Here is a 13447-nt window from a genome sequence, read left to right on the forward strand (position 1 = left end):
ATATATCGTGCATCTGTTGTGGCATTTCTCCTGGCCTCTGTCTAATACAGGTCATTCTTCCCCATTTTATCAACGGTGCTCAGCTTGCTCCTCCAGGACTGCTTTGGATGGCCCCTCTCCTGTAACCCTGAAGGTTTACATTTAGTTTGAGGGTCAATCTGGTCATGTTGCTCGCTGGTTTTCTGTATGCTTCACTGTTATTGGTCTGTTTAATTATGAAAAAGTTTGAAATTTATTGTTATCAATTTACATTATCATACTTTAAATTTTTTCACAAATTTGCTGGTTCAAGATAACTAGTATCAAGAAATTAAGAACTTGTACTAAGTATTTAAGAAATTGTTATGGTCATTAGCAATTATTAACATGCTGAAGTATTTTTTGAAGACATGTTCTTTTTCCTAATTCCCCATCTCTTCCATTCTTATTTGATACTTTATTGTTCTGAACTTGTATGAACACAATATCCATGGTGGACTCTGCAAACAATTTAGCCGTTTTTCCGAGTATTTCTTAGTATATCTTCTTAATTGTTAAATAAGCAGAAACTAATGCAGTAGTCGGCATATGCATATTTGTTGTTTTTCTTGAATTGGTTATAGGTCCATTCAATATCTGTGATAAGCTGCTGGTTGCCTTAGCGATCCTTGTCCACTAGAGGGAATTGTTTAAACGTAGTGTTCCTCTCACTGCTGCTACTGAAAGTAGCCTTGAAAGCTGGAGAAAGTGTGGCCAGGTATTGTCAATTCTGTAGCAACATATAAGGCTTTAGCACAGTAACGTAAGTTTTTACTGTAGATTGTTATGCCCTAGATATTTATCTTACATTCTTGCAAATCATCGGTAAACTGTTTGTTCTTTATCCTTTCATTTTCACTAATTTCTAGTTGCAGTTTAAAAATATTGTGTGATGACATTGTGGAGTTTGTCATATTTCTTTGAATGGAGAGGGCACTTATAACCAGAATACTTTCATGAATTTCAGTGAAAAGATGTGTTCCTTAAAGCTGGAGGCTTATCATCTTATTTCACTAGCCAAATTAGATTAAATAAATTTAAAGTTTTCCTCTTTTAAATTTTCTTTTGCTTTGTTCTCTTTTAGATGGAGCTAAACGATAATGAGCAGAAGTACATCACAGGATTGCTGTACAATGGTTTCTATGCATTTGAATTGATTTCTGAACGAAATATGGATGATGTAATCTGTGGAATTTGTGGTGTTGTTGGTCAGGTTTATCTTGGTGATGGTCAATGAAAAGAGCAAAGATAAGCTGAAGCAAAGATAAGCTGAAGTAATATTCAATATCTTTATTTTTAAAGTAAGCTTTACACATACAGCATGTTTTTCTGGTTCACTGGATGGCAAAGGTGTTTTCCAAGTTTGATAATGATGCCAGTAAATGTTCACAAAATACTAAAATGGGCAGATTTGGGCCCACTCACAAGGAGCAGCAAGAGCTGCAAGAATTAGCTACTGTGTTCCAGCCATGAGCCCATTCCGGGTCTACTATGGTATATCTTTCAATTAACCCATAGAAACTTGCATGTGATCATGTTAAATTGTTCTTTATGAATACTAAACAAGTAGTAACCGCGAATGAGAAGCGTCAGCTACTCCACCAAGTGAAGTTGACTTGCAGGCTACTTTCTTTTCATGATTCTGGTTATTTGAACAAGTATTCTGTCAAAGCTAACATAAAATTTGGTTTGCTGATGGATTCATTTTTTAAACTTCTTGATGTAATGGGCCTTTTGCAACGGTCACGTGGTGGAAAATCCGCCATACTGGAGGGCAAGCTTATTAATCCCGCACTGGGAAATCCAAAACAAGGAAACGTTTTGGAGGCTGTCACATTCTTTTGCCCTTCAGCATAACGGATTTTTCACGTGGTCGTTTGTTGCAAAAGGCCTATTATCGAAGGAAGGGACATTCTGTTTTTCATACGTTTAAGATCTGTTAATGATTTTCTATGTTTTAAGTCTAACCATTGGCATAAAATCAGTTGAAACACAAATTTCATTTCTTTCCATGTTTTCTTTTTTTGTTTCGAAGTTACAAAACAAAATGGCTTGATTCAGAGCGTAAAAGCCATCTGCTAGTCTGGGCCCTTCCTCTGGATCCACCACTGGGATTCAGGGGCAGATCCAGAAAATTTAGAAAGAGGGGGCCGAGTACCCCACCCTCCCCCCGAATGAAAACTTCACTTTTCAGGAGATGCATACAGCCTTGTAGGCGTATTCGTGATGCAAAGATAAGAAGATAGAATTAAAGAGCATTTTATAAAACGATTTTCAAAACAAAATCGTAGTGTTAGTGGTAGGCGAACTGTTAACAGAGTCATTGCATTGCATTTATACATCCAGTATTAATCGAAATAAATCACTGCAGTGGATTGATAAATGTCATCCTTCTCTGGTTTCGGTTGGCGTACACGTCAACAACTGCATTATAATTTAAAGGTATGTCTTTGTGAATAAAGAGCAGCAACAGTGCATTTTGACGTTCATCTCCCATGGTGCTGCAATAAACATTCTTCACAAAGAGTTGCTACGTTCAACAGTTGCACTTGTGACTGGGGTGATCAACAGGAGGCGCAGAATTGTGTGGACATTGGGGTAGAGGCTTGAGCTGCAGGCTTTCAAAGCCTCTTGCAGTGTCGTGGGTTTTACGGTAGCGTTGTTCCTAAAAATAAAAGCAAGAATTAACACACATTTCAAGACAAGGTATAATCGGTTTTTTTGAGCTTATCACAGTTTCACTATAAACTTGGTGACCCATGTATAGTATTAACGCAGAATAACATACCAGAAGCACTTCCACAGCTCCAGCTCCTGCATGCGACGCACTGCTTGGGGACGGCAGATCAGGGGAATAATGCTGAATAAGTTAATCTTGAGAAGACTCGTTAAGCTGCTGTAAGTTGGCAGGTATCAGTAGCAATCCAAGCAATGCCGCTTCTGATAGTCCATTAAAGCGGGTATTTATTTGCTCCAACAAGTTGTCAAGGAAGGGAAGAAATATTGCCCGTCGAAAGTAGGCGACTGGTGTCCTGGCATTGGTGTTGTTTCTTAATGTCTGCCTACCACAAGTTCGAGGGATGCTTACCTTGACGTTTGCCTTCTTAGCCATCTTCTTAATCTTTTCATACACAGAACTCGCAAATGCTGTTTTAGCATTCTTGCGCATACCTTTCAGCTGTTCCTTCACAACGTTAACATGCTTGTATGCCTCAATAACATCCAGTGTGGAACCCTGTAACCAACGGCTGAGTCCTACGGTGAATCCAAAAAGGTGCTTGGCAGTGTAGAAGGCAGCAATGAACACAGTGTTCTTGATTTGATGAAACATTCCCTGTGCCTCAGTCTTAGACTTTCCATCCCAGTTCTTTCCGCTTTTGTCTTGAGCAATAGTTTCGAGGCATAGCAGACGAGCTTTCAAAACTTGCTTTCACCTGGCTCAAGTAGAAACAACTGATCCATTTTTGAAACATCACCAGCAAACTCTTATTGCTGTAATGATTCTAATCGTTTCTGTCAGAATTTTCTATCGAGAAATTAACTCAGGATTATAAATCAATTTACGCAAAACCTTTTGCGACAGATCATTACATTGATTGCTTTAATATAAGCTAAACTTTAATATTTTTACTTCATTTGCGTTTTTGCTGGGGCGGATGATCACCAAACAAAGTCTCCAAGGCAGAGCTCGAACGTTGCCCGCCAACAGACAGATATAAATCTAAAAACAAAAACCGATTACGTTTAACTTAGGTCAAATAAGTAACGTTCTCACCTGGTTCACGATGAAATGTAAATATTATCTTCTTTGCTTTCTCGAAAACTTCAGAAAAATATTTCACTCTTTAGCAGTGCAGCAAGGGACACGGCGTGACAATATTCGAGTCCAGTGTTCCTCGTCATTTCAAACCGAAAGAAACGCCTGCTACATTTGGCGTTAACAATTAGCGCGAATTTTAATTTTTGGGTTACGTTTGTTTGAATATCTGATTATATATTATAATCGCTAACACAAAATATGTTTTAAATAAGGAAAGCTCCGAAATTGAATAAAATTGAAACCTGATTGTATAATTATAACAACACTCAAAGGACGGTTAGAAGGGTTGAGGTCGTACAAAAAGGTTCTGAAAAAACAAGAAAAAAAAAGGGGGGGCGCGGCCCCCTCGGCCCCTCCCCTAAATCCGCCTATGGGATTTGCATATCGCTGGCTACATTTATCTTACCAATTTTTATTATATAGCTTTTGCTTGTGGCCGATATAACGCGCGCTCTGATTGGCTAAGAGAGAAATCTGAGCGGTCATTATGCAGCCGTAATGCCCACGGGCCGATTACGGATTATGCAAATTAGGAAGAGCCCGGCTTGGAAAATTCAAGCGCATTGAAAGGATGAAAGCTGATTAAAAACAGTAAGAGAAGTAAATTTAATTCCGAGTAGATAGAAGTTTAGGGATTTTTCCTCAATAAAATTTATATAGAAGTCGTTTTTGACTTACCAGCCGGTAACCTTGGCGGGCACTAGTGAAAACAAATCAAAGTTTGCCGAGTCTTAAGGTTACAGTATACCTTCAGATCGGCAATTTTCTTCAAATTTGGATTTTTGGTTCAAAGTAATGGTCGAAGAGTAATCTCTAATTTCTGAAAACAAAATTGAAAAAAACTCAATATTGGCGAAGAAATGGAGGTTTTACGTTACGGCCGGAAGTAAAAGTTCCCTCTTGATTGACAGCCCTATAACGTGTACGCAATCAACCGAGACTGCTTTCGCGGGAATATATGGATACCACGAATTGGCTGGCTACTCAGATCCAAGCATTTTTCGTATTAGATGTAATTCTATTAAGTTATAAGTAAACATGGACCACGGAAAACTCTGTTTACCAGTTCGAAAAAGCGAAGAACGAATGAAAACACATCAATGAGTGAAGAAGCGAAAGTTGGCCTCACGGATGAAGCTATAGCTATCGTATCAAGCGGGCAAACAGATCGAGTCAAGAGTAGAGAAAGATTCTGTAAAAGTTTGGGAACTCGACAGCTATAACAGCGACGTGTGCATTGACTCTTTTGTTGAGTCCGATACCGATGAATCGCCCAACTCATTGAGATCCATTGGAATATTATCCATGCACATTTGCTCCACCGCGCTTTCTTTTGTTCAGTTTGTTCTCGTCGCCCAGCCACTCTAGCGTTCGTATCCTTTTTCGTCTTCCCCATTTTGCCAGACCAGCTTCAAGAAAAACCGAGCTACAGAAAAATTATCTATCCGCCTTGAGCGCATTGCGAAACACAAGGGTTTTTTCGAGATTCACGCGCAAATTTCACCGCGAGTTAATGGTAATAAATTTTCCAAGCGCTGATTGGCTCAGTGATCTGAGAACCCAGTTGAAGGCGTTTCTGGGCGGAGTTTGTTTGCGAAGCAAGAGATTTTTCTTAGCGCTGTTTTCTCGAATAAATTTTTTCGCTTGAAGCAGACACTTTAAAGAGTTACAACTCAAAGGGGATTTGTTTGATTGCCCTCAAATTTGGACAGTAGCTAGATTAACGTATAAAAACCAAAAACGTGTCTGCGAATTGTTTATTTCGAAATATTTTTTCTCCGAGAGCAATTTTTGTACGGTCACTTCACATTTTTTAAATCCTATTTTGAAAATGTTCTGTAACTTTTTACTGCAATTGAATATGGCAAAACGCAGACACTCTTTTTTAGCGCTTTTTGTCGTGAAACCGAGGAAAAAAATAAATTGGCGAAAAACAAAATTCGCTTTGACTTGTAGCTTCAAAAAGGTGATTAGGACGCTCGCATTTAGTGGCCGTGAAAAACCGGCACTTCATTTTATTTCAAAATTTTTGGTATGGTTTGATAGCCAGCTCTATAAGCTTTAATTTGATATAGGGGTTTAGGTATCTACAGCTTAAACCGGACGCGGTACATCGCTTGGACGTGAGACACCCCTGAAGGTATACGGTAACCTTAAGTAAAGCTAAAATCGTTAAGTGAAAAACACCATCGGCTGATCTGTCATGCATCCTGAGCAGAACACCACGAGGAAATTTATAAGTTATCATCTTAGTCACAACAATTACCGAAATATTGAACTTCGTCACAGTTCTCATCAAATAGATTCCCTCTCTTTAACACAAGCAAGTGTAAATCAGCTTCCAGGATCATCAGATGTCAACAATCGGGCGGTTTCTGTCGGTGGCAGTGTTTCTGATAACTGCAGGAAGTTTTAGACGTTCACAAAGCTTGAAAAGTTAATCCATAAATCCCAGAATAAAGAAGGCGAAGATATGTCGTCGAGAGCGAATGCGAAGATCGAGTTATTTTAAGCAGTGCATTCTGAAGCATTAGTATTTTGTTTCACCGAAAGGCCGTTGGTTTGGACTATTTTGAAGCACTTTCTGTCTTTTACATGTGCGTTGACGTTTCGCCACAAAAGTTGGAAAAACTCTCCCATCAAGTTGTGGCACCACGATACTAAAATACCTTTTTGAGACTGGGACAATCATTTTTCCCGTAAAGAAATGTGTACTTTTAACGGAAGACGTAATACAGTGGTGAAGTTCACTGACTGTGTAGTTTTGCCCTGGGTTTGAGACGATGAATGAATCGGTAAACGCGCGCATCCCCGGATGTAAATTGACGACTTCCGCTCGAATAATTTTTTCTTTTCTTTAATTCATGAGCCATATAATAAACAACTTAATAACCTCGACCGTTCGGTCGTAACGGGAAAATCTCAAACCTCGGCCTACCGTATTGACCTCGCTATCGCTCGGTCAATACGGCAAGACCTCAGTTTGAGATTTTCCCGTAACGACCTCACTCTCGGTTATTAAGTAGTTAATACTGCCAGCACTGTTTAGTTATTTGGACTTATCAAATCAATTGGCATCCTGTTCAGAGAGTGGCTAAATTTGGGGATGATCATTTGACCTGGGGAACATAACCATGTTGCAAATCTTTATTGTTGTACCCCCAATAATTATTGCTGCATTGAGTAGTTTTACAGGTTGGCCAATGTTACAGCTATAAAGTGTTAATAACTTTTTTTTTATTTTCCTCAGATTGACTATTGCCAAGAATCAGACAAAAATGGTCAAGAACTGCCTCACTCATTGGATTCATTTCTATTGTCCCTGAAGTCAGTCTTTGTTGAGAAGATGATCACCTTCAACGTCTTCGAAACAAGATAACACAGTTAAGGCTGTTATTTATTGTTCCAGGCATGATAGGAGCAAAGATTTTCAACAACGAGATGGAAAAGAAAAGTGTTTATTTGGGAGACAAATTTTTTGAAAAAGATAAAATTAATAGTACTTATATCTTCTTTAATCTTAATCAGTTGAGATTACTGTTTCTTATAAGTTATTAGTACATACCACACAAGTGAATAGTACTTTTCGCGCACGCTGATTGGCTAGCTCAGAGATGATTAGCCAAGTAGTATTCACCTCCGAGCAGGCGAAGAAAAACTGGCTTCCCGTTCCAAATAAAGTTACTCTTAAACAAATAGAGTTACTCTTTGGTCCGCTAGTTATTTAGCTTGTGTGGTATATACCAAGTGGTGGATATTTACCTCCAGTTGGGTGAATAATTGTTAATTAGTAACTACATGTATGCAATCAAATGTTTAAATCAAAAGATTAAAGATTTCATTTACCGGGTAATGTTGATCTATTAATATGGATTTTTATCAAAGGTTTGGAGCATGTTAGTTTATCAAAATGTTAGTTTTGTTCTCAATGTACACACTTACTTCTTCATGAATGTGATAAGCAAACTCCATTGCATTATAGACATCTGTTAGTGACGATTGATGTACTATTCACCCAGCTGTAATTGAATTATAAGCTACTTATTATTAACTAATGTGAAATGTACATTGTATCGAATAATTTTCCTAAGTTGTACATTTCTTTCCATTTTATACAACTGTAGGTGATCCAATGCTCTTATATTATGTTATTAAATCTAAACATCTGGACATGACACCACTGGAGAAGTTGACACAGCAAGAACTACGTAGCATTTGCGAAGAATGTAAAATTGAAAAAGTCTCACGTCTTTCAAAGGTGATTATTTGAAAAATTTTCAATCGGTGAACCATTTTTTTAGAGATGAATTAAGTTTCAGATAAAGTGTACCACTCCGCCCCAATGGCCTCAAGCCAAACAAGGTTGAGATTTTCCGAGTTTTAATTTGTTCTCTTGAAATGTCATAAGCCAGGGCAAGACAATCATTAAACTTTCATTGGTCTCAGTCTCGTTGTTTGAGCATTTCTGTTTGTATCACATCCCTATTTCTTTGGAAAGCTTCTTTTTAGTCTTGATCTTGATCTCGCAAGTTAAAAATTGAAAAAAGTCTTTGCCTCGCAGAGAAAAATGTTTAATTCTCGGCAATGCTTGATTTTACCATTCTCCACCCTTGTCACTGTAGTTATGAAACCCAAAAGCAGTGAACCTTAAACCATTCATATAATAACTTTTGATCATATAGTAGTTAGAATAGAATGTCAGTTTATGTATGAGAGTCAAGCATAAAGTCTTAAAGAAAATGTGAGATGTGATTTCTGTCAAATATTATCATTTTTTAATTTTATTGTTATTATGGAAAAAATAGGTTTGTAAACTTTGAATGTTAACGTGATGTTATGGTGTTATGTCTCCTTTTCATTAGGCACTGCTTATCCAAAGACTTCAATCTCTTTACTCTTCATTGCTAACTGGATCTTCGCCATGCCATGGTTTCACCCATGTACGTGGCCACACTGGTGGATTCTATCACATGGTGTGCCGCCATGGCGTGTGTTTCAATTTGTTTTTCCCATTTCTACATTACATTCAAAAAAACTACTGCAGCATATTATTTTCTCTTACTTTCTATATTCACAATTTTGGATGAATTTGTATTGAAATTACAGTGATACTGAACCCAAAATACTAAAATTGCAGTCAGGAGTGCACAGAACAAAAACTTAAATGTGCCTTATGCAAACTTACACAATTAAATTTTAAAAACAATGTTTGCGTTAAACTTGAGTTTGTGATCACTTTTCGTCTCGGCTTGTAAGAAGTTAACTGATTTACTTAGGAAAACTTAAATATGGGTTTTAGGCTTCTTTTCTTTACTTGATACCTTCACATTGCTTGAGCACCCTATAAAACATTTTTTAAATTCTCTCCTTTTAGACAACTGTGGCATCAAAGTTCCTACTTTTGCAGGAATCTGTTAGAGATGCTGCTGATCTATACCTTTCCTTAAAGTATCCTCCACTCCTTTTGGTGAATGACACACCATGTGGATTTGCTCGGCATTTGGACCTTAGGGAGCCCGTCATTGCATCATAGTTTTGGGGTGACCGTTTGGGCTGTTTTGAAAAACCCACTCTAGGCACTAAACCAAAGGAGGTACAATGTTGCTCTTATATTATTTTTATTTAAATTATAAGCTTATTGCGTTGTTACACAAAATTATTTTTTTGTATGTTAAGCTTCATGTATGATCAACATTAATAATTATCGATCTTAATGTTGTTTTGGATATTTTGATCTTATATTGCAATTATCATTTCTTGTTTTTTGATTTACACAATTCAGTATTTGGTTATATTTTATTATAGGCCCATCTGTAGGCACTTGTATGCAAGACATTATACTGCTGTTTTGAGACGTCCGCATATTGAATTGAGTCATGCTTTGATTTCAATTTTTTTACTGCTCCATACAAAGCAGTACAACCAGAAAAACATCATCCCTTTGAGTGATCAGTTTCAAGAGGTTAATACTACAGTTACAAGCCTGAAAAATTTTTCATAAACATAGGAGGTGGTAGTCACCATCGTGGTTAGAAATGTTACTGTCATACGACCGTTTAAAAGCACTGAATATACACGTCGAAATATGAATATGTGTGCGAAGACATTGAGGGGCGGGGGGTGGGGATCACGAAATTTATCACTGACTATGATGGGGATATACTTCAATAAAACATTTAAAGGTGGGATCAGCTAAATGTTACTGCCTTAAGCCGAAAATTCTCTGCCACCCCCCAGGCGATAAATAATGATCGGTCCTTTAGTCGTGCTGAACGCTCAGGTCTACAGTCGAAAGTGATTATTTGTATAGAAAGGCTCTTTCATGGATAAAAATACTAAGCAAAACAATCTTTGTTATTTCATTATTTCTTTCTCAAAGGTATAAAAAATCATTGCAAGTTAATGCGAAAAATAAAATAAGACGCCCCATGCAAAAGAAAACCCTGCACGGCACGTTGGCTCTTGAACGGTTTCTACCTCGCGAAATGTTTAATTTGCTTTTTTGATCAAAAAGCGCCTTTCACGCCAAGAGGCTGAATTGATTTTCATTGCAATTTAAAATAACAAAATTTCGACTTCTCATTTTAGAGAGGAAAATTCATATTTTGGCAAAAAAATGGTTCCCCCGTGTTTTGCAATTAGACCCCGTGTTTTCTACTTAGACCCCGTGTTTTCCACGCCCCGGCAGCCCGTACCCCGGGACCCCGGCCCCGCGTTTTCCATCTAGCCCACTTTTACCGCAGGCCATTATGTATTCATCGCTAGTTCAACTTTACGTGCAGATCGTTATCTGACATTCGATCAAACTTAGTTTTTTTATCGAGCCATTCGAAAGCCACCAAAGTAAACCAAACATGCGAAGTACGCGCGTGAATACACTGCTCTAATCTTTGATTACTCGGGCTTCCGGAAAGGCCAAGTCTGCACTTGGTGGGTCATAGTGCGAGGCGTTCCTAGCGGAGAGCGCGAAAACTGGGGATGATAATTGCAACACGAAGACGGAACAGTAATGACAAAACTATGGCTACTGACTTAACAAGTAACTGTACGATGCTCCTACGAACACCTCAGATGTTGAAGAAATCAGGGATCAACAAAGGAAACGCAATGAATTACCTGGCATTCATCGTTCGAATCGTCCATGTTTGTGTTAAAAACAAAGTGCTCTAAAGCCACGTGTGACGCAATTGGCGGGAAAGAAGAGAAGCCAGCACTCATTGTGGTCAGTCCCCACCCCTCCCCTACCAACTCCTCTACCCCCCAAAAATATCTTTTCATATTTCTTTCTTTTTTTTTTAACTTCATTTAGACACGGTAAAAACATCAGTTACAAGATTGAGATAATTATATTAAAAAAGAAAAACTGATTTACATGTTTGCCGTGTGGGAGTACGAGGAGACAGTTGGCGATCTATCTCATAGAAATCAGACTTGGTGATAACCCTTATGGCGCGATTTTGTAGTTTTTGTAATTTGTCGGCTAACTCGTTGTTGAGACCGTCCCACACACGACAGCAATAATCAAAATATGGTTCGATAATAGCTCTATATAGCAATATAGCTGTATCTTCGCAAATGAGTGGCCTCAACCTTTGAAGTGCACCTATACCAGAGGAGATAATCTTGGCAGTCTCATTAACATGTTTGGACCACGAAAGATTTTGATCGATGTAGACTTCTAAGAGTTGGCGTGGGGCACTCTATAAATCTTGTGACCTTCAATTTGTACAGTAAGTGAATGGCCAATTGTAGCAGCAAGTCTCTGACGTGAGCCTGTTAACGTTAGTTCGGTTTTAGCAATATTCAGACTAAGCTTATTTACATTAAGCCATTCATGAAGATTAGCTAGTTCAGTATTTAGTGCTGATTCAAGCTCTGGTAAGCTACTGGCGGCGATGCTGATACTTGTATCATCGGCGTACATTCGTGGTAAGGCTTTACTCAGGCAGTTCGGCAAGTCGTTAATGCAAAGCAAGAAAAGCAGGGGACCAATTAGACTTCCCTGTGGGACACTACACCTGTGGGACACTACAGCACGCGCACCAGATAACTCACCACTAACTAGGGTCCTTTGTTCAATGCCATAGCTAGCTAGCTCTCGTAAAAGAATCTTATGGTCAGTGGTGTCGAAAGCCTTTCTTTTATATCTATGACTATTACACCATCTATAAGACCGTGGTCGATATTGACAGACCAACTGTTAGAAGCTTCAAGCAAGGTCTGCTATGAAGTGATCTAAAGCCGGACTGACAGTTGGCTAAGAGATCGTTATCATTGGGATGCTTGTAAAATTCGACGTAAATCATTCTTTCGAACACCTTAGCGACAGCTGTGAGGAATAATCGAGATTGGCCAGTAGTTGTTTACTTCTTCTCCTTTGCCCTTTTTGAAAACTGGCGTCACTCTAGCTAACTTCCATTCAGTTGGAACAATACCAGAGGAAATCGACTGATTGAACAAGAATGCCTGGGATGGTGACTGAACACCGGCCGCGATTTTAAGCATTTTGGATGGTAAATTATCCGATCCGGTCGCTTTCTCAGTTTCGAGTTTTTCAAGTAGTTTTCGGACTTCATTGGAACTACAACTTTTAAAAGAGAAAGTCGTGTTTGTTGAGGTACCGTAGATCTTCGAATTAGCTCCCTCCCTCGAATAAGCGCCCCCTTCGAATGAGCGCCCCTCCTATTGGCCGAAATTTAAAATAAGCGCCCCCTCCCCCCATTTTGTGAACGAGTAATGAGACAAAAAGGATGTATAGTTTTCGTCATGTAGTGTTAGATTTGTACATTGTTTCACTTTGTGAACACGTTTAGTGAACACGTTGAACACGCTAAGTACTGACGGTGCCGCGATTTAAACTTTAGGATCAGCTATTTATGTCAATAAACAGCTTATGTTGGTGTTTACGCGCAGGTGATGTATTAAAAAATGATCATGTCAGGCTACGATTTGGGAAAAATTAAATAAGCGCCCCCCTCGAATAAGCGCCCCTCGTCTTCTCCTAAATTTGAAATAAGCGCCCCCGGCGTTAATTCGAGGGTTTACGGTAAAATAACTCCCTGGAACATTATCAGCAGGAGGTATGTCCCTTGCCAATTCAAGTCCAATGTTTGCAAAATGGCAGTTGAAGGCTTCCGCCATTTCAGATGCAGAACCAATTTTCGTGTCCTCGATTTCGGTACCAGCGATAACTTTCTTCATACGTTGACGAGAGCTCAGCTCATTAATTAGCTGCCAAGTTTTACGGGGATCTTTTCTGATAGCAGCGAGGTTATCGCTGAAGTATTTGCGTTTGGCATATTTAACCCAACACTCAACATTAACATTCAACTTTTCACGGCAACCAGAAAGAACATGCAACGCAAAAGGTAGCCAGTGTAAAAGGGCCGAGAAAAACAGAAAGGAATGGGGCAACAAACAAAATTGAGAACGGTTAATGGCAGAAGTCCAAATTTTGGCTTATGCGCATGCCCGGAATTGAAATATTGCTCAATTTTGTACCTAATCCTCGAAAAATCTCTCCTTTTAGTAAAAAAGGCTTTCTTAGCAAAACCTAGGCTTATTTAGTGTCATGGCAGCTAAAAAACCTGACTGAAAGGTTAAAATCGG

Source organism: Orbicella faveolata, unplaced genomic scaffold, assembly GCF_042242905.1.
Source record: "Orbicella faveolata isolate gen_17 unplaced genomic scaffold, um_ofav_v1 contig_25, whole genome shotgun sequence".
Lineage (NCBI taxonomy): Eukaryota > Metazoa > Cnidaria > Anthozoa > Scleractinia > Merulinidae > Orbicella > Orbicella faveolata.